We start from the raw sequence: 22825 nt of genomic DNA, 5'->3' as shown, positions 1-22825 counted from the left end.
AATAGTCTCCTTAATAGACTCGTGCTATAGCTTTAGGGCTATATATATATATTAAAAAAAAAAAAAAAAAAACTATTAAACCTTTATAGTAATAGGAGTGCCTTAGTCCTTAGCTTTAAGGCGGGCGTCGGTTCGGGTATAGGCGTCCGGGCAGGCGGTTAGGGGCCTTATATAGTCTTTTCCGATAAGGTGGCTAGGCGTAGCGTAGCTATAGATTATTAGTTTTATATTACTTATAGTAACTAATTAATAGCGTTCTATTATTCTTAGATCTAGGTAATTAAGATTATAGTCTAAGTCTATAAAGGGTTAATAGTCTCCCTCCTCTACTCCGTAGCCTTAGGCGACTCGCCCGCTAGGCGTGACAGAGCGCTAGGAGGTGGATTAAAGTGGTAATCTATCTTTATTAGCCTAGCATATAGGTTTCGCTAAGCTTTAAATATATAAGCGGCTAGTCACGAGTCATTTATAAAGTAAGGCCGAATAATTAAATTATCTAAAGCTAAGGATAAAAAAAGGAAAATAAGAAACCTCTATAGGTGCTTATAACCTAAATATAATATCGCGGGGACCTATTAGAAACGTGATATAATTAGTCGGAAAATCTAGTGCTTTACCGGATTATCTCCACGGGGTTAACCTGTAATAGTAGTTATAAGAGCCTTTATATTTAATCTACGTATTCGTTATTTTTCTTTTTAAAAACAAAATCCTTCGTAAAATGAAGGAATAGTATATCCGATTATAATAAAGAGTCTTATTCCGATCGTATAGTTCTTTCTGATCTAGAACAAAGAGCTAGGCTCTTAGCGCGGCTCTTGGTAACTATATTAGGAAGAATAAAGAGCTTTAAACCGTGGTATTAGTACGAACAGTTCGAATCGATTAGCTATCTTCGCAAAATAAAGGGATTTTATATAGTCGGCGATACGAATCTATAACCGGGGGAGGATAAAGGGATAACCCAAAAAGGCAGGTAGGCGTCTTTTTAGTATTTTGAGTAGGATAAAAAGGGTGAAAAAGAGTTGATTTCCTTCTTTACTAACCTGGGCTTATAACCTTTTAACAAATTAGGCTACGAATAGTAGGCTATATGCGCGGAAGAGAGGAAAATCAAGCAAAAAGCGGTTGAATTCGTAGATCCATAGGATTAGTGCTTATTTCGCGAGTGTGTAAAGAGCCGATTTCTTGGATTTTTTCCTGAATCCGGGGCTAGCAAAAGACCATGAAAGATTGGGTGGCGACTGTTACGTAAACAGCCTACACGACGGTTATCAGGCCATATTGGTAGCTTAAGTAATAACCAAGATATCGTATTTACGATACCTAGTGTAATTATATAATATATATTATGATCTAAGTATATATATATATATATATATATATAATATAGTATTATAATATAGGTTAAGCTGGTTATAAAGTAGACATCTAGGTATATAGCTATAACTATATACTGTTTATTTTGACTTAGTTATTATATTTATAATTATTATGGTTATTACTTATTATAAGTATAATATCAATAAGAATAAATAGGTTAGTAAAAACAGCTGCTTTAATAACTAGCGAATAGCCTTACAAGCCCCTAAACCTTAGACCGACCCTCTCCTAGCCTCGCGCTACCCTTAGAAAGAGCCCCTATATATATACCCGGAGAGTAGATAGAAGGCCCTCTTAGCCCAGCGGCTCTTACTCCCCCTTAACCGAACTGCTAGAGGAATCGCGCCCCCTACACACTAAGCTCTTAATATATCCCGCGAAGCTTTGCGGAAAATAAATAAAGTATACTATATAGTGGTAATAGATACGCTATAAGCCTAGCCTAGATACAAAGTTATTTAATAACCGAGTCAAGATATAGTATTATATTACCTTACACTTAGATAGAAGTGCTTAATAGGTAGTATCTACCTATTATGCTACTAGGAGCCTAGGAGTTACCCGCGACCACGAAGAGTTCCTGGCCTATCTAGACTATACGTATAACAATTGACATAAATACCCTCGTGCGGTATGTACGGTATGCTCTTTTTAATAATATAAGGAACAAAGCTTTGTATAATTCTTACCGAAATTCAAAAAGCAGATTATATAAGTAAGCGGCGGCGAATTGACTAACGCAGCGAAGATTATATTCCTTTAAGGAGTGCTAAACCAGAATATAAGAAGTATAAAGAGGGTTCGTTAATTCGTGTTATAAGGCTCTGGACTTTCTACTAGTGCTAAGTATAAGACTAAAAAGTCTTATTATTATAAGCCATAGAGACCTTCTGTAAAGAGGTTCTGGAGACTTACGTGCTGACTACTAGGTGGTTATTCGTAATAGAATAGGCTTATTATGTATTCAGAATACGAAGGCTAGCTTAGAGTATATAAAGGGAGTGGTAGCCTTTATAGTAAGGCTAGCTAGTTAACGAAGGTCCCTTAGTTACTTAGAGATAAGATTATATAACTAATCCCCTCCCATTAAGTAGCTACCAGAAGTCTACAAGTAAGGACCTCTATGCCTATATCTTCTTAAAAGAACTTAACGAATAATCTTACTATAATACCCCCTCCCTAAGTCTATATATAGGCCTTCTTCATAGTCTTATAATTGCTTCCTTTACTCCTTATTTAAATCCTATAATATTTTATTCGTCCCCCCTCCCCTTCTATATAGGTATAATAACCGTCGGAAGCTATTAGCAGACTTCGATTAAGTATCTTAACCTTTTATCGCTTATCTCCCTAGTAGAGTCCTTCCTTTAACCTTATTATAAGCCTAAGGCGCTGTCCTCTCCTTAGTCCTAAGCCAGAACCAGAGAGCTCTACGCTTAGCGACTCTCCCTCTAACTCTATAGAATCTAATAACGACGCTATTATAGTAGTCTCTTACCCTTTAGCTGCTTATTCTTTATTACTCGATAATCAACCGCTAGTCACTCCTAGCCCGCTATTATTATAACTATTCCGCTATCGTACCGTTTTATAGAATGGTTTTATCTAGTACCTATTCCTTAGGTTTAGGGAGAGTTATTAAGAGCGGCTCGCCCTCCTTAAGTTAAGTGCTCTGATCTAATATTAAGAAGTTCTAAAGGGGAAGGAAGAGAGCCTTCCCTAACCCAGTATAACCTTAGGCCCAGGCTATAGCTTCCGCTTAACTACCTAGTTAGTTATTATAACCCTCGGTCAGAGGATACTCCCCCTAGAGAACTTACTGATAGCTAATTACAAGCTATCCTATTATATATATTCGATCAAAGGCCTAGGAACGGCGGGAAAGAAGACTGCGTTATTCATAGTATAGTGAAGGCCTAGATAAAGACTATCTATTACCTGACTAATATAGATGCTACTATTATCGAGACTATTCTTTATTGCTACGCTAAGGCTGTTTATTATCGCCGTAGTGCTAGCGTAACGATTAGGCTAGAGTAAATTACCCCTAGTTAAAATAGAATAGTAAGTCCTATTATCAGTTCTAGTCCTTTATAAAGAGACTATAAGAAATGTTTACATTAGATTATTATTATTTTATTACTAAAAGACAGAAAGTATATTATATTAGCGGGTACCTGCTACTTATAATATAATCTAGGTAGCGCGCCTATTAACGACGAGTCTAATACGATATTATAGTGGCCTATTAGGTTATTAGAAGCAGGGTTCGCCTATGATGTGTGTGTGTGTGTGTGTGTGTTTCTATTTAACGCCGTGGCGGCGGCTAGTAAAGACTGGCGCAGCGTCCTGTTATCGGGATATCGGGCGGTAAGATATCTATATATCTATGCCTACGCTGTATAGTGCTAATCGCTTAACTCTATGCCTCCTGAACTATAATAACTGACGATATCTATACTATGTTATTAAAGAAAGTATATAAGATAAAAGAAAGTCCCTATGTCTCGCCGTATACCCTTAGGAGTCTGTGTGCCTATAGTTATCTTACTATCCACTAGTTACCGTCCACCTTCTAGCTAATACTCCTTCTATTCGAAGGGATCGGGCAGATCCTATTAAGAAAGCCAGTTATATCCGCTAGCGCGGCGAAGGCCGCGCTGTTTATTAGGATCTTTATAAGGGTCTCCTAGGGGTTAAAGCGGCGAGTTTTCCTCCTATCTTTATAGTACTAGAGTTTATCTAGCTATCTACGGGAGTTTCTGACCTTATAGTAGTAGGCGAAGTGCTCCGGAGTCTTCGTATCGCCGTAGCCGTAATAGGCCACGTAGCTATTATAACAAAACCTTTAATAGTATTCTTTAAAGTCCCTGTGGTCTATCCTTACTTAGATAAGGCGTATTAGGGTCTTTCGGGAGAGGGTTAGTTCTTATAGTTCTTTTTAACTAAACCCTAGCTTCTTCTAAACGGCCGCTTAATACTAGCGTGGCCGGGACTTAGCGTGCTATTTCTAAAGCCTAGTCTTATAGCGGGCTATTATAATAGCTTTTACCCTAGCCCCTTGGCCTCTTATTTTCTAATAGGATCCCCTAGGCGTCTTCGCTTAAGTAGAGTTTATCCGCCTATTTATTGCCCGGGATTTCTATATATCCCGGTAATTACTATAGGTGGGTCGGGTAAATCATTACTAGGCGTTACTATTATAGGAATTCTTACTATAATAATCTAGGCACTATACTTATTAGGCATTTATGCCTAAATGCCCCGATAAGCCTATTAGGTATATTCGTAGAGCCACGTTATATACTGCTCCGAATATAGCGGTACTTCTATTAGATATATTATAATGCTTTCCCCTCTCTTTTACCTATATATTTAACATTATAAACTAGTACTCTTTTTTATTTATTTATTTATTATCTTTTACTCCGCTATCCTTATCCTACCTTAAGTAGCTAGGAGTTAGAATTCTGATTATACGGTCCTTCTCTAATGTCTATAGGGGAGAAAACCGTAGTATAAGACTTAGGGAACTAGTATATAACTTAGATAAAAACCCCTATACCCTCCTCCTTTTTAGGATTACTGCCTTATACGGGTGCCGTGGCGGCCCCGTTACTAACTTAATATATATCCGAAACTCGTGGCTTCTATTCTAGGAAGCCTATAACGTTTATGCCCGTAGCGGCTTTAAAGCCGACTATATACTTAGTTAACGGCGCGCGTATAGTTATCTCTGTTTATTTTTTATACGCCTTTCTGTAAGCCCTAGGGCTAACCCCTACGGGCCTACTACGGGCGACTTATATATACGCTTCCTAGGGCTTAAAGCTCCTAAGCTTCTCTGTTCTATGGCTATAGGTGGAGCTAACGCGGGCTACGTGCCTACGCAGAACGCTTATATAATAACGTAAGAGGCTGCTTCCATATTATAGAACAGACGCCGCGTATTTTACTTACACGCTTAGGGATAGCGCGATACTATCTTCCTATTTTTTCTATAGTAGGGCGACTAACTCCCCCGTGGCACCTATTAACGACTAGCGAAGCCGGGCGGAAGGTGGGTCTAACGGGCCCCCTATTTAACCCTTATCGTATATGCTAAGGTAAATAAGGGCCCCCTAGAATAGGATCCGAGTAGCGTAAAAAAGGAAAAGGGGTTCCTCTTTTGCGTGCGCCTCTAGCCGGATTCGAACCGACCCGGTCACCTTAACCGTGTGCTAGGTATACCACCACTATACTATAGAGGCTATACTCTTTTATAGTCTATAATAAATATAAGTTATACTTCGTATCTTATTTATATTCTAATAGTTATAAGCCCGGCGCTTTAGTAAACGACTCTATTCCGATTAATCTAATAGTTCTAGGCTCTACGCCTCTCGTTTAAAGCCCTCTTTTCTGCCTCTATTCTATTACGGTTAGAGTCGTTCTACCGATATATCCGCCTGCTCGTTAAATAACCTCCTCCGCCTCCTCCTCTAATTAATTACCTATCCTCGAAGTCGCGATAGCTTTAACCGAAGTTATACTTGCCGCCCCCGGCGATTAGCATAACTAGCTCCGAGGCGTTCTAGGCTATGCCGCCGCGAAAAAGGTTAAGGACCTCGTTAATCCTAGTATTAACGATAGTAATAGACGCGAACCACTAGAAGATGACCCTCCTCTAGAAGTTAACGCAGATAATAATAGCTAGGATCAGAAATATAAGATCTGGCTATATCACTATAATAAGTATACCAGGGAGCAGGGGGGGCTCGCCTCTATTTTCCTTTATATCTAATAGACCGTCGCGAGGAACGTTATAGAGTGGTATGGTTAAACTACCGATCCGAAAGAAATCCTAAAGATCCTAAAGGATAAGATAAAGCCTACGAACGCCGCCTAGAAGTCCCTTATTAAGAAACGGTAGGACGAATATATATAATCTATTAGGAAGATGCCCTATTAACGCAGGCTAAATAACTTTATGGCGTTATATACCCGCGCGAAGATATACGAAGTCAGGGTAATCGATTCTAGTATAGATTAAATTAACGGCTTTTTTACCGTGATCGGATCGGTAGCCCCGGAATAGTCTAAAGCTTGTTTTTCCTTTATCCTGGTTACTAACGAAGAGAATATTCTAGACGTTAAAGATATCGTCGCCGAATACACTACCTGGTTATATTATAGGCACCCTTATCGCCTTAATCGGAGGCCGGGATCGTTATCGTTTTATACGGCCACGTTCCGAGGAAAAGACGAAGAAAGTTAGTAATAGGATCGTTAGCAGGATCGCTAAAATGATCGTTAATAGAGCCAGGATCGGCCAGAGTTTATCTACGATTACCGTATAGTTAAGAAGGCTAAGTTCTAGTGCCGCCCGGATTAAAAGTGCCCGAACGTTAATAAGTCCCGTAGGACTAAGTTCTTTAAGATAACGAAAGAGGCTAAAAAACGTAATAACCGGGTAATTGCTAGCTAGGGTAAAGAACGCCGGAAAGCATTCCAAAGTAACCTTAAAAAGGACCTTAATAATAGGGCGAATAAGGGTTAAAAGGAGTTATAACTAAAAGACTCTTCTAAGAACGTATCTAATTTTATTAACGGCGGGGCCCTGGATTCGGATAAGGACGATACGTCTTTATACGGTATATACAGCTTTTTATGAATAGTAGCCGTAGCAGGACCCTTTAAAAACAAGCTATTAGTTAATTCCGGCACTACGAGGCATATCACTAATTAACAGCACCTGCTCTAGGATTATCGGCTAGCGGAAGAGCTTATAATGTTTAATACCGGCGGAGGACTATCGGATCCGGTTACCGGATTCGGGATTATTAGGCTAGAAGTTAAAGATCGTGATCGTTAGCCGTATACGCTGATTCTAAAGGATATAACGTATATTAAGGGATATCCTATAACCCTTATATTAGCCCTCCGCTTACTTCTAATAGGATCGCTTATGACCGGTAGATAGGTATTAGAAATTAAGGAAAAAGGTAGGACCGTTACCCTACATTTAAAGAACGTAGGAGGTTAGTTTACCCTTTAGCCTATAGTATAATAACAGAGCCTTTTAAAAGCTCCAGGACTCTTATTATAAGCGTCGCCGACGCTTACTTATAGTATAAGCGGCTAGGCTATGCTAGCGCTAAAGCCTTTAAAAAGATCGTGACTGCCTGCTCCGGCGGGGTAGTATCCGGTAAAGAGTTCCCCTTAAAGATTAAGTGCTAGGACTGCTCCACTAATAACGGCCGAAGGCAGGTATCACGACGGCCTCTAAACCACGACCTAATAAGACCCTGGCAGCGTATAGATATAGATTTTTTCTCTAATAATAAGTCCTATAATAGACTAAAGGTGACCGTCCTATTCTATAACCCCTGCACTAAGATAAATAAAGGGGAATTCCTGCCCGATTATGAGTCCGCCCTTAAGTCGGTCGCTAAGTATAAGGTGTAAACGTGAAGGTAGTATGGCTACCCGATCCGGGTTATATGCCTAGATAGCGAGCGGGCCCTATAACGGGAATTTAATAACTAGGGTATCTACCGGGGTATCCTAGTTAAGAGGTCGGCTCCGAATATAGCCGCCTAAAACCCCCGGGCCGAATAGTATAGTGGTATTATATACGCTATCGCCTAGGCCCTTGTAATAGCTTCCGGGTTCTAATAGGATATATAGCCAGAGATCGTGGCCGCCGCGATATATCTATATAATTTAACTCTACGCCGGGACCTTAGGTGGAAGTCGCTGAAGGGTTATATAGATAAGTAGGTTAATAAGATAGGTATCGAGTATATCACGATAACCCCTTTAATCGGTTACCTAAAAAGGTATAGCTACCGTGCCTATCCCTTAACTACTAACTACTAGCATGGCCGCCGGAAGAATAAAAAGCTCGCGGAGAGGGCTTATATCGGTTATCTAATCGGCTACGAAAGCACTAATATTTATTGAATTTAGGTGCCGAAGCTCGGGAGGATCCTGCGTATAAGAGACGTTAGATTTAATAAAAAGCTCTTATATAAAGATCGTGATATTAACCCACCTATTTTAATAGAGCTATATAAAGAGTTTAACCTGCCGGAGCTAGAAAGAGAGGATCTGTTATATATATCACCGGCTATACCGTAATTCGATTACTTCGCTATAATATAGCAGAACTCGGCGTTAGAGTCACTCTAAGATATCTAATCGATAGGAGGGATTAAAGTAATTAAAAGAAGAGCTGCTACTGCTATTAAAGTAGTTAAATAGGTGGAAGAAGAAGAGGTCAAAGCAGTAGCTGTTAAGGTAGCGGAAAATTCGACTCCCTTGCCTAATTCTAGGGGGGTGGATAAGTTATTATAGCGATTATAGCCGCCGAAAACGGTAGCTATAGTGGCCACTGAGGTTACTCCTTCCACTATAGCCGCCTAAGCTCAGGGCTCTACTATAACGCAGGCTATAATTACTGCTATAATTACCTCTAAAACCTCTCTTATAATAACGTCTTCCTCTTCTTTTTCCCCTCCTATATTAACGCCACCGGCTTCACGTTAATTAACGCCCTCCGCTATAGCTACAGGCCAATTACCACCTCCAACTTTAATAACGTTAGCCGTAGTAATCGCCACTGCCTTTAACGATAACGACTCGGATAAAGATACTTCCGATTCTAATAACTCGGATAATACTATTACTCTAGCCGCCGCCGGCACTACTATAGGTTTATTATCCCCCGATCAGTTAGTTCTAGAGGATAAGATAACGGCTGCCACCACGGCTACCGTAACGGCAGCCCCGGGCCTATTAACCACTCCTGCGGCAGCTGCTTAATAGCTGCCCCTAACGGCTACCTCTCTCTCCTCGCCCACGGAGGAAGCCCTATCTATAGCCTTTACTTGGCTGTAACGTAACCGCCGGCTACTATAACGATACACCGACTCTGCCTTCCACTATTTAAACCGTTTTAGGATCCTGAAAAAGCCACTGCTATGCCGCGATATACCTAAAAAGCCTGCTAATTAGACGCAGATAATAAAGTCGCCGTATAGAATATAGTGGATTATAGCCGCCTCTAAAGAGGTAAAGACCCTGGATTAGATAGGGACGTTTAAAGCTATTAAGGGCCTCCTAGATAGCATACTACTACCAAGCCGGCCCCTCGATCTTATATAGGTATTTAAATATAATGTCGATCTATTTAGCTACGTTACTAAATTCAAGGCACGGCTCTGCAGTTATAGTGATTAACAGCCTTAAAACTACCTTGACGCCTACGCCTCTATACTAGCAAGCAGGACCTTTAAGACGCTTATAGCTATCACTGCCCACTTCGATTTACAGACCTGCTAACTTAATACCGTTAACGCGTTCACGAACGCCCGCCTTAACGAAGAGGTCTATATAAGGGACTCCCCGGGATAGAATATCTTATAGGCCGCCGTAAACGTTACTAATAAGGCCGGATTAGAACCGTTAACGAAGCTCCCACGATATATAAAGAGAGGAATCCACCGCCTACGCAGGGCGTTATATGGCCTACCAAGATCGCCTAAGTTATAGTATTAGGAGCTCTCCTTTATTTTAGGTAAATGCGGGCTAATATAACTAAAGGAGGACGACTACGTCTTTAAGAACGATAAACTGCTCGTCTTTTTCTATATAGATAATATCGTTCTGCTATATCGTAAATAGCACGCCGCCGCTACCAAAGAATTAATTAAGCAGCTATAATAACGGTTCGAGGTTCGGGATCTAGGACCGCTCAAGTGGTTCCTTAGTATCAGGGTTATGCGGGATCGTTAACGTCGGAGGCTATAGTTATCGCTTAATAACTATAGTAACGAAAGAATAAAGACGTTAAAGATTAAGATAAGCGGTCGTAGAGTATCTACGCCTCTTCCTTTTCCTAACGTTATAGAACTAAATAAATAGTAGGCGTTAGAAGAGTCTATCCACCTATATCTTTAAAAGGTCGGATTAATTAACTACGCGGCTTATTAAATAAGGCCGGATATAGCTCGGACTGCCTCTAGACTAGCTGAATTCGCCACTAACCTATGCAGTCAGTGTTATAAGGCTACTAATAGGTACCTTAAGTACCTCGGCTCGATAAGAGCCCTCTGCCTATCCTTTAGAGCAGAGGATCTATTAGAAAACGCAGCTAAATTCGCTTTTTTCTGTATAAGCGACGCCGCCTTCGCCGACGACTATAAGACTCGGTATAGCTTACAGGGATATATAACCATCCTCTTTAGAGGTCCTATCGACTAGAAGGCGAATAAGTAAATAAGCGTTATTATATCTAGCATAAATGCAGAGCTCGTGGCTCTAAGTGCTACCGCCCGGCAGTATATCGCGACGCTACGGTTAATAAAGGACTTAACGCTAGCCTTTAAAAAGGATCCTATCACTATCTTCTATAATAACAATTAAACACGTTAGCTATTAGAAAGCCCCCGCCCGTAGGTGATATTAAAGTTAAAGTATCTTAATATTCACGCCCTATGGATCCGGCAGATTATATAACGCCGGGAGGTCGTGGTTAATTAGATCGCGACGAATAAGATAGTCAGCGACGGGATAACGAAGGCGTTATCTACGCAAAAACACGTTACCTTCGTTAAGATACTTAGAATAGAAAAGAGCCCTGCCGGCTTAGTTTAAGCGGATCGATTACCATCGCCTTAACAGTGGTTTAGATAGGATTACGATAGCGATTAACGCGATCGTTAGATTAACTATAATTATATAACAATTATCACGTTATTTTTAGGTTAATTTAACCACTGTTTTAGGATCATAACAAGGCACGAGCTGTTTAACAAGCCGTTAACCTTTAGATTAATATCTAGGCTCAAAAACCCTAGATTTTTACGCTATTCTTAAGCTTCAATTCGATTAGAACCGTCAGGATCAATCCTGCGGCTCTAGGGTGGTATATTAGGCATTTATACCTAAATACCCCAATAAGCCTATTAGGTATATTCGCAGAGCCACGTCACACACAAACTCCGAATACGGCGGCACTTCTATTAGATATATCATAGTGCTTTTCCCCCTCTTTTGTCTATATATTTGACATCGTAGACTAGTACTCTTTCAAAGTCTGTAATGAACACAAGTCACACTTCGTATCTTATTCGTGTTCTGATAATACTAGTAAGCCCCTAGAGTACTACTTAGTTATCGATATAGTAGGTAATCTCTTTTATTCCGGGGAGGCGGACCGCTACGGCTAGTCCTCTGGCTACCCCGGTTACCTCCCCGTTAAAAACCATTATATTACGGATATATCCGCGACTAAAGGTGATTTCTCTTCCGCCACGCTATATTAAGAAGGCCTAGGTTATATTTTAGCCTCTTCATAACCCGTCTAAGAATACTAGGGTATACTCCGAGTCTAGCTTATTAACTTACCTATTAAAGGTCTCGGTAGCTTCTTCCTTAGTCCTATTATTAAATAGGATCTTATCCTAGTAGCTCCGTCCCGTGAATCGGGGTCTTATGAGTCGGTGTTATAGCGGTTTTATATATACTAGTTCCTTTATCCGTAGTACCCTTAAGCGCCGCGTTAGGGCCTTAGTCTGTCTCGTGTCTCCTTAAGTAATCGGGGAGATAGCTTATACTATAGGGTGGTCCTTCTTAAGTCCCGTGATCCGGGTTATATACCTTTACTATAGGTACTCTATATAGTCTTCTGCTATAGGGATTCCTGATTCCTGGTATAGGGCTAATATCGGGGCCATCTTCTAGGCTAGGGGTACAGTTCTGATTATAGTTATCTATACTCGGGTTATTATCTTGGTTTTAGGTAGGTGTCCAGATAATAACCGGCACTAGTTCCTATAAATAACGTCGTGGCGGCCCTAGGCTAGGGCCTAGGGTCCCTTCTACTAGATCTCCGCTATATAGTAGGTAATAGTTAGGATATATGCTAGTATAGCTTAACGTAGTAGAGCTGGGTTCGGGCCGTGGGTGGCTCCGGCAAGGCCCTATATATAGTTAGTAACCTTAACTCCCTTTTTCGCCTATATCTCTACGTGGTCTTAGAAATCAAGGCGTCTATCTATATATATACCGAGCCACCTAATCGGGGCTAGTAGCTTCTATCCTTATAGGTTAACGGTATAGGCGACTATAACCTTATAGTCGAATAGGGGTAGTTCTATTATAGGCAACTAGGGGATCCTCCGGCGGGAGAAGAGTTAGGCTTCGGCTTTACTATAGTCTAGCTTAACTCTATTATCTCTATATTATTAGAGTTACTATTATAGTATCTCCTCGATTATCTTTACCGCTATATCGGTATTAGTATATACTATAACGACGTATATATTATTAGCGTATCCGAATCGGTTCTCCTTATTAGGTAGATAGTGTATTTCTGCGATACTAAGTGCGTATCCGATTAGTAAGGCCAGGGAGCCATACAGGAGGCCTACTAGGTCTAGTAGGGTATATTCTTTAGGGTAGGAGGTTCCGAAGATTACTCTAGCGCTCTATACTAAGGCGAAGCTTTTATATTATTATATAGTCGGTGTATCCTAGCCTTATTTACGTAGCCTATAAATAAACTATCCGTGTAGTATGGTATTGAATACCCCTTTTATATTATTAGTTACTATAATAACCTGCTTACCCTATATAAGCTATAACTTAACCTTATATATTAGGATCGCTACTAGGTCGATCATAGAACGCCCTAGTAATACTCCGATATATTAAGGGTTTAGGATTCTAGTGTTTGTTACCCTATAGACTATCCCTTTTACTATAATACGTTCTAAGCCTTTACCTAGTACGCTAAGCAGCTAGATCGGTTTATAGCCGGCGATAAAGCTAGTATCCTTTTCTAGTTTATCGATTATCACTATATCTCCTTTTTAGAAGGGTCGGGGGTAATAGCCGGTTAGCCTATATGCTTCGAAGAGTTCCGTGATTTCCTCCTTAATTTCGGGCTAGATGAGTTAGAGTAGGGGGATACTAGCGTTATTACTACCTAGGGCCGTGGTATTAACCTTTACCGTATATCGTCTTACCTTATCTCTAAGGATAGGGTCGTCCTCCGGAATAGCCCTGTCCGGTCCCTTTAATAGGTGGTTCTATAGGTCCTATAGATCCGAGATATCTAGCCGCCTAGCTAGTTTTATTTTACGGAGGAGTTCCCCCTTTTTAGCGTCTTCGAAGTAGCCTAGAGCGTTATAAAAGATTAGAGGGGCGGCTATACCGTCCCTTATTTTATACTAGCCGATAATCTTATATAATTCGTTAGCATTCTTAACACCCCTAATCCTCTTATTCTAGTATTCCCTACTAACCCGTTTTACGGTTTTCCAGAAGGTATTCTATACTTCGGTATTATCGGGGTCATAATATCTATAGTTAATCGCTGCCCTATAGACTACTCTATATTTATCGTTTTACCACGGTTTCCTATTACTAGCTAGCCCGCGGTATTTTTTACTAAGCCGTTATAGCGGGCTTATAATAATATCGACTAGGTGTTTAGCCTACATATTAATCCAATCTAGGGTCTTTACCTAAAGGCGGTTGACTAGCTATAGGCTATTTATAGCCTCCCTCCGGATCGCGGCCCGCTTATCTGCTTCCTCGGGTAGTTTAAAGCGGTCCGGTCTAGTAGTAGCGTTCTCCGAGGTAATATACGCGGTGCTAATCTATCCTATTAGTGGGTGGTGGTATACCGGGGGGCCTGCCTCTACCTTTACTCTAATATCCGTGAATAGTGCCGTCGAAAAGACTAGGTCTATAACGGTATATATGCCCCCCCGGCTATAGGCTACCTCTCCGGGGGTATTATATAGGCTTAGCCTATACTATTCTATTCTCTTAGTAATCTTATTACCTTTACCGGTAACCTAGGAGACTCTTAGTTCCTAGTTATAGTATTTTATATTAGAGTCCCCCCTGATCGTTATATTAGTAGGCGGCGTTTATCCGGAGGCTTTAAAGTCTTTTTATATATCGGCACTACCTATTATACCGTGGTAGATATTTAAGAAGCTTATGCTATTTACCTTAACTAGGAGTAGGTCCCTAGATCTGGGTAGGGGCGACTCTAGTTATTATAAGTATAGACTTATTTTTATATACGTGTTAACCCTAGGTTCCTCCCCGGGGTTAGGCTATATACGTATTAGTAAATATTTCTTATAGCTAGGAAGGTTAGGTAGCGTTTTATTCCTAGTATCTCCTTTTAGGGGTTCCTAATATATTATTATATTAAGGTGGGCCTTTTATTTATTTTATTTATTTATTCTTACTCTGTTATCGCTTAGCTAATGCTAGGCTAGCCTTTCTAGGTAATAGTCCCTCTTAGATTTTAGAAGGGGGGAAAACCTCTTCGGATAAAAACCCCTTCCCCCTATAGTAGTAATAAATTCGTTTTATATACGCGGCCGCCGCGAAGACACTGTGCGGCCGCTGTATTTAATACTGTTCGTATTATAAAGCCACTGATATATAAGCTCCACGTTCCTTTGTCTTAGTCCCTGTTATCCTCTTATTTATTAATTACTAAGATAGACCCTTAGTAATTAATTTAATTCTATCCTAAGCCAGTAACCCTATCTTTAGGATTTAACGTATCCTGGACCTATATTTAAGCTTTTTATGTTATCTATAGACGGCCTTATACGTAGTATAACGTATAGTTCGTAGCACCCACGTTTTATATAGGTCCCGCCGGGATATTTGTATATGCTCCGGAGCGCGGTATCGTCTCTATGTGCGTAACGGGCGACTAATCCGCTACGGTCCTGTTTACGGTAGGGCCTATCTGCCCTAGTTAACGACACGGGCGTGTCGGCCTTAGCGGCAGAGCTGCCGGCGCCTATTATCGACTAGCTACGAGCCGGGCAGTGGGGCTATCGGGCCCCCCCTATTTAACCCTTATCGTGCTTGCTAAGGCAGATAAGGGTTACCAGAGAATAGGGCCGGGTAACGTAAAAAGAAAAACTTTTTGCGCGCGCCCCTAGCCAGATTCGAACCGATCTATCTGCCTTATAGTTATATACCAGGGCACTACCAGTGCACTATAGGGGCGCGGGCCTTTTATACTATCGCTAATACTATCCTAAGCAGCGCTCGGTTCTTATCTATATTCTATTAAACGTATATTAAAGCCTACTAGGTTATTCTGGCCCCCCGGTAGGTATATTAGTATCTAGGCCGACGATTTATCCTCCGGGGTTTCGGTTATTACGGCTCTAGTAGTAGGGTCTCCGGTCTTTTTAGCTAGGGCCTTCCATAGCCACGCCTATATTAGCGTTAGTTTCTTATTCTACGCTAGAGTCGGGGTCTTATCGTCCCTCTTTACGGACCTCCTCTTAGGAGTCTATAAAGGGTGCTAGACCGGGTCCCCTTCGGGCGTCTTAGGGTTATTAATATCTATCTTAATACCGTTCTAGGTTTCCCTGTTATTGCTGGCGTTAGCGTTATTATCCCCTTCGCTATTACTAACGTTAGCTTTACTAGCGTTGGAGACGGCTTCCCCCTAGGTAGTATCGCTATCTTTAGGGGTATCGGCCTCGTTTATAGAGGTCTAGGGCAGTACGCTAAGCTTTGCTTAGAGGTTATTACGCTTTACGCGAGTCTTACTAAGCTCCGCCTTAAAGGGGGAGGTGATTTCCCTATTTACTATCCTTAGTCGGGCCGGGTAATTTAGATTATTTACTAGGTAGGGTCCGAAGTAGTTAATATATCGGATCTTATAGGTATAGTCTTTAGTAGTAGAGCCGCACCCCCTATATCGGGTCTTCCTGTTATAGGCGTGCTAAGGGTAAAAACCCTAGTGTTTATTATATTATATAATAGGGCGCTTATTTTCCCGGGGCTTCGCGGTTATAGATATTTTAAATAAGCGGAACCGATACTTTAGTTATATCTAGAATAAGATAAGCTAGCTTACGAGTCTATTATTATTTAGTCGGCTTTATCTCTAAACCCGTACCAGCTTAAGCCTAGTCCTCTATGGGGCTTTATCTTCTACTATATCCTCTATAACCTTAAGGTTACCGATCTAGTGGATTACCTTATAGATTACGTAGGTATACTAGACTTCCGCCCCTTATATATCTAAGGCGTTAGTCACGGTGATAATATCGTCCCTTGCCTTTAGAATCTTCTATTAAGCTTAGGAGTTCCTTAGGTATAGAGCGACTCCGGTACGGGTATAGTCGATCCTGATAATATCCTAGTTATCTACCTTCCGGGTCTTTATAATAGTCCGCCTAATAATCATAAGTGCTTTATAGTATTCTAGTTCCGGGATAATCTAGGATAGGAATCGGAGGAAGACCCTAAGGTCTATCTTCTGCCTTCCTCCTTATAGCTACTTCTCCGAGGGCTTCGTGGTGCCCTTCGGGGTTACGTTCTTTTTACCTTTTTTAACGACGATAGTCGATATTTAGGGGTTATCTTACTAGCTTAGTTCTATTAGGGTACTAGAGGGTGTATTAGCGGACGTTAAGCTAGGGTTAGTCTAGCTAGCCGGCGTTATACTAGTCGGTGGTTTAGTAAGGGGGGCCGGGGCACCCTCTTTTATCCTTATATCGGCCGGGGTTCTTATAAGCAGGGTCGGGCCTTTAGTCCTAATCAGATTAATAAATTCGTTACTAAGTCGGGCTATTAGTATTATATCGGCTTCCTCGGATACCTTCGCTTTTTTAAATCCTTTTTCAACCACCGAGATAAGGATATTAATGGTATATCCTTAACGCTATAGTATCTTTAGGGCTTTATTTATAGTCTATTAGTATTATTTTCGGACTTTATTTATAAAATTCTTATCTTATATCGTCGTACCTTATAAGGAGGGTCTAATAGTTATAGTAGTTAGCTATATCCCGTTATTAGTTAGCGGCTTAGGCGCTTAGGCCGTCTTCCGTCTAGCTATTATACCGTGGGAGCATTTTTCGGTTTTTTCCTAGGGGAGGTAGCACCGTAGTGTCCTTCTAAGGCGTTTATAGTGCGGTATAGGTGCCGTGGAGTGGTGCGCGTGGTACCACTAAGAAGCGTGAGTTAAGGGCTCTTAGTAAATACCCTTTTTCCCCTGTTTCTAGCGACTTCCCTGAACTTGAAGTCCAGGGTGATGCCTAGGAGTAGGGTGACTATTAAGGATTTAGCTAGGGAATCACCCCCCGCACTAATAAAAGTGGGGGTGGTGGGTAGTAGATATAGAAAGGATGGTTTGCTATAATAATAGCGAGTATTCCTCGCTTAGTACCTTATTATATAACGCGTTATACGGGTATTATCTATATATAGTAGAATATCTTCGCCCTAGGGTTAATACCTAGGTATAAGTCGCTTAGAAACAGATTAAAAAGCTAGCGAAGGTTTAGTAGAAAGTCCGCGAATATTAGGCGTATACTATGGAGTATTAGGCTCGGCACTATAATACACGCCACTAACTATAGTAATATAAGGTGGGCGATACTATTAGACTATCTATACAGAAGTTCCGATGCCGATAAGGGTTAAGGCTAGCACCGTAATATATTCGGGTAGAGGTAACCGAGAGGATCAGTAAGTAGGCGTATAGGGCTCGCCTTTCTATATAGTATATAAGAAACACGATATACTCCTAGTATCCTTATTAAAACCATGGAAAGACCGAGTAGCTACGGAGGTATCGGCGGAGGATGTCCTACTCCTAGAGCAGGAGTAAGACGAATAGAAGGTAGAATATATCGTTAGTTATAAAGAAGAATAAGGTAAGATATTTTATCTTATAAAGTGGGCGGGTTAGCTAGTAGAGTATAATATATAGGAACTAGAAGACTACCTAAAAACGCCCTAGAGATCTAGAAAAGGTACTAAAAGTATAAAAACTATATATATAAAAGGCAAGACGACTACGAGGTAGCGTAAGATTGCCGAAGAGTTATTAGATATAAAATAAGAACTCGATTCGTAGGTTATAATAACCGTAGGTAATAATAATAAGTATTGCGGATGTTTTCATAGTAATATTTAGATATATTATAAGATATAGAGTCGGCGATAGAACGCTAATAAGCAGATTATTATTATTATTATTATTCCCTTACTCCGCTATTCTATCTAATCTAGTTTAGGAGCCCTACTTAGGCTATACGGTCCTTCTCTGATGGTTATAGGGGGGAAAACCCCTCTTAGGTGGAAAAACCCCTATACTCTCCTTATTAGGGTCGGTACCGCGTCGGGGCCATAATAGCCTTAGTAGTGGCTTAATACGTATCTGGATCTTACCTTTAGTCTAGTGGCTGACGGGAAGGTAGCAGGCTAGGGGTTCCCAGTTACCCTAGGGGGGCGGCACCCTATACAGGGGGCCGAAAGAGGACCGCGGCGGTTCCGCGCTCCCGGATTCCTCCTTATATCGGGGTGGCCGGCTTTATTTACGCCTTCCCTTAGGCAGGGGTTTGGTAGGAGCACCTGCCTCTATTATATATATCTACCGTATTCGGTAGCCTTCTATAGCTATAGCTAGGTTAATCAAAAATCTTTAAGGGCCTCCGCCCTTCTGCTTGTTTTTCCGCTTATAACACTTAATTCACGTTTTTATAATCTTTTCGGCTATACCGCCCCTTTAATCCTACCCTCTCTACCGACTCTATGCTATAATTACTAATAATAGGCGTTTAGTCGCGCTTCTAGATAGAGTCCTTTTTATTCCGTTACGGTTTATTTATAAGTGGTATCGCGGGTGGGAGGATAGTGGCTTTAGGGCGGGCTAACGAGATAGGTTATAGTTAGCTAAAAGAAGTAATTAAGTATAACTAATAAACCTTATTCCGTTAGTATAAGTGGAGGGGGCGCCGTAAAGGGCGAGTATCGGGTCCGTGCTTAGTGCTAACTGCTTTTTAAGATACCGCCTAAAAGGAATTCTAAGAAGAAGAAGAATGCTTATTATTATAAGCCGGGGGCCGTCCGAGTCTTACCGTGGGTGTTCCTAGGGGGTGCCCTTAGGGTGCCGGGGTGGTAACGTCGGGCTGCTATTACTAACTTTAATTAGTTATCTTAGATATACTAAACGCCGCGGGGGCGATAAGCCCGAAGATATAGAACTTTACGCTAATATTACTATAAAGGGTGCGGCGTGCTATTAGTATACTAATAGCCGTCGGCCTTACGAGGATATAAGTCGGTCTTATAGTAGTGTCCTAGGGATGCCGGGGCGGGGTAGCGGTGTTTTAATAATTTAAAGCAGGTTCCGGCTATAGCCTTAAAGCAGTAGTAGCATATATTAGAGTGCCACTAAGAGTTTATAGAGGTGGTTAATAAAGGTAATAAGGGAGTAGTTATAAGTCGTGGCCCTTAGGGCGCCGAAGCTATACTATGCTAACTTAGGGCAGGCCCGAGGTCGACTTATAGCGGCGGTGGCTTCGTTTAAGCGCGCCCCTAGGTATACTCGCCCTGCCGGCCGCCGCCGCGGTAGTGCTACCTTAGCTAGTCTAGAATATTAACTGAACCGGCTAGAGGGTATAATCGCTATCCTATTGAAAGTGGCTATAAGTATCCCTATAGTCCCCTGGTAGTTTAGCGGAGCTAATATAGTAGGATAGAGTTATAAATATAATACCGATAACGATAGCGTTTTTAAGAGCGGTAATAGGGCGGAGGGTAACGAAACGGAGGCTAAGGAGGCGGGCTAATACTACTATAGTTATACCCTACCGGTGCTACCAGGGCCCTAGCTTATGGGGTTCTATAGTAAAATACGAAATTAAGGTTAGGTGCTATCTTTATTCTATAGCTTGTATATCTAAGCGGTCCCGCTACGGGGCCCCCCGGTATATAGTTTCTTATTATTTCTAGGGCAAGGCGGAAGTTATTTAGGCGACTAAGGCATAGGAACTATTTCGTAATCGCTTTAGCTTCTTTTAGGTATTCTAGGGCGTCGAAAAGGTCTCCTCGGGTTAAGAGCGGTCTTCTTATAGAGTTATAGAGGTCCCTCCGTGTCGCTAGGGTAATATCTTAGCACTATAAAGTGATATATTCTACTATTTTAGTCCCCCCGTCCTTATAGGGGCACTATAGCGTGGTAAGGCCTAGGACCCTTACTTTAAAAAGAAGGCCCTAAGACCAAGCTCCTTAGTACGGATCTAGGTAAGGATAGAACTTTATAGCTTTAGGAGACCTTTATATCTTTATACGTCCTTTTTTCGGGGGCCTTAGTCCGGTACCGCTATAGTATAAATCGGATCTCCTATAGACCCGCTACCTCTCTACCTGTTTTTTTATTCTTCGTGGAGGGTAGTATCTAGGTTCCGATAATTTACCTAGTCTTAGGCTATAGAAGATTAAACAGGCTAGGCGAGTGCCCGCTAGGTAAGGTGGTAGCGTCTCGGTGCCGTAAGTGCTCTTATTATAGCTTAGCCGCCGGCTAGGATAAGACCCTCGGTTCCCTAGTAGTCTAAGGCTCTCTTAGCCGTAACGCGGGTAAGATAAAGATTAAGGGGGGGGATATACGTCTTTTTTTCTAGGACCCGAATCGGAGTGGCTTTATAGGCGCCAGTAATTATTCTAAGACACTTATTCTAGGCCGTATAAAAAACCGCGGTAAGACCGTAGTAGGGTTTATCGGCGATTCTATAGAAGGTGGAGGCATAGTAGGAGATAGCTAGGCGGATCACTACGATATAAAGGTATTAGGCGTTAGCGAAGCAATAGCCCTAGGGTATTATAACGAGTCGGGTTAGGGTATAGTTCTAAATCGCTAATTTATTTTAAACCTTGTTGATATTATACTTATAATAAGTAATAATTATAATAATAATAAGTATAATATCTAAGTTAAAATAAACAGTATATAGTTATAGCTATATAACTAGACGGCTATGTTATAACTAACTTAACCTATACTATAATACTATACGTATTTTACGTGTACATATACTTAGCTTATAATATATATTATATAAATATTCTAGGTATCGTAAATACGATATCTTAGTTATTACTTAAGCTAATAACGTAGCGTGATAACCGTCGCGTAGGTGTAACGAAAGGAAAGTCCGTAGACTTTAGTCGAGGAAAAGATATTATAGAAAAGGCTTAATAGCTTAGTATCGTAGAGTGATCGCAGTATATTCGTTAACTAAGCGCTGACTTTAAACCAAGACTTTAACTTAAGGGATTAAACTAATCCCTTAACGCACGTACAGTGATAGGTTCGGATCGGTAGTCCGTGCGCGGTTATCGGTCCGATTATATACCGATAGGTCTACGATTATCTCGTTATACTGGCCCCCCTCCTAGCGAGTCTAGTCCCGCAGACTCGTATTATCGTGATGCTTTTAATTACGCGTTTATCGCGATACATTCTTTCCCTCTAATTCTATACGAGCCCTCTCTAAAAACCCGTAGGAAAAAAGAGTGGCCGCTCCTTTATTTACCTCGGCGTTCTATCGCCGACTATATACCTTATGATTTATCCGAATATTGCTATAGAAACTCCGCGATACTTATTATTATTGCCTATAGTTATCTAACCCTTTACGGATATTATGCCTAGCCTTAGGTAACCGTTCGGCGATAAGTATATAGTTCCTTCGCGTAGTTCTCCTTATAACTCCTAATCCTACTCCTATAACTATTATTAATTATTATATCCGCCGATCGTATAGCGATACTTAATTTACTATTTTTATTCTTTACTATCCTCTCCTATTATTATCCTTTCGCCATTCCGTCGCTATATCTGACGTTTCTCTGCAGGTCGTTATCGCTATAAGCGAGCGGTCGTTTAATAAAGCCTAAGGATAGTTCGGGGTTATCGCCGATAAGACGCCTTTCTAGCGTTATATTGCTTATTTAGGCAGCCATATCGAGGTTAAATGCCTTAATAAATCCACTGGCCGTGTAGGCGCTAGTTATTACGTTACCTACGCTTATAACTAGTAATAATACACCGCCGTATATTCGACGATCTTTTGGCGTTTCCTTGTTTTTTATATTAAAAACTTTTTTTTTTTAAGTTAGATTCCGGAGTTCTTAATAGGCGTAGCTTAGCTGCTTTAGAATTATAGTAAGCGTATACTCGATGAAAACGACGATCTAACGCCGATCTAGCGTTAGTATACCTATACACGTATTTCTAATACCTATAAATAGTTCCGGGCGGCCGTCCTACGGGGCGACTATAAGCTTCCTATTAAGGCTATAAGTTTTTTATTAATCGGTCGGCGACTATATACTAATTATTAGCAGAATTAGTAGCTTCTTTTAAATAAGGTTACCTCCCTTTATTCGGTTATAATGCTAGAGTTTATATACCGCCTTAGCCGCGTTACTAATAACGACGCTACGGTCCTCCTAGGCCAGATTCGCCCCCCCCCCCCCCCCGCTTCCTTGGTTTTATTAATTTCTATAGGAGGTTTATTAAGGGATACTCTAGAGTTATTATACCGTTAACTACGCTATTAAAAGGTAGTTAGGCGGGTAAAAAGAAAGGACCTTTTAAGTT

General features: G+C 41.0%; 1 non-coding gene across 1 annotated transcript; it reads right to left on the bottom strand.

Moving 5' to 3' along the window:
* Positions 1 to 5558: 5558 nt before the first annotated feature.
* ACRALDRAFT_t150 lies at positions 5559 to 5633 on the bottom strand. The gene has a single exon. It is a non-coding gene; the product is annotated as a tRNA-Val (tRNA).
* Positions 5634 to 22825: the final 17192 nt, after the last annotated feature.

The sequence above is a fragment of the Sodiomyces alcalophilus genome, assembly GCF_042370955.1.
Source record: "Sodiomyces alcalophilus JCM 7366 unplaced genomic scaffold ACRALscaffold_4, whole genome shotgun sequence".
Lineage (NCBI taxonomy): Eukaryota > Fungi > Ascomycota > Sordariomycetes > Glomerellales > Plectosphaerellaceae > Sodiomyces > Sodiomyces alcalophilus.
The sequence above is the reverse complement of the archived record's forward strand: the minus strand, read 5'-3'. Positions and strand labels throughout refer to the sequence as shown.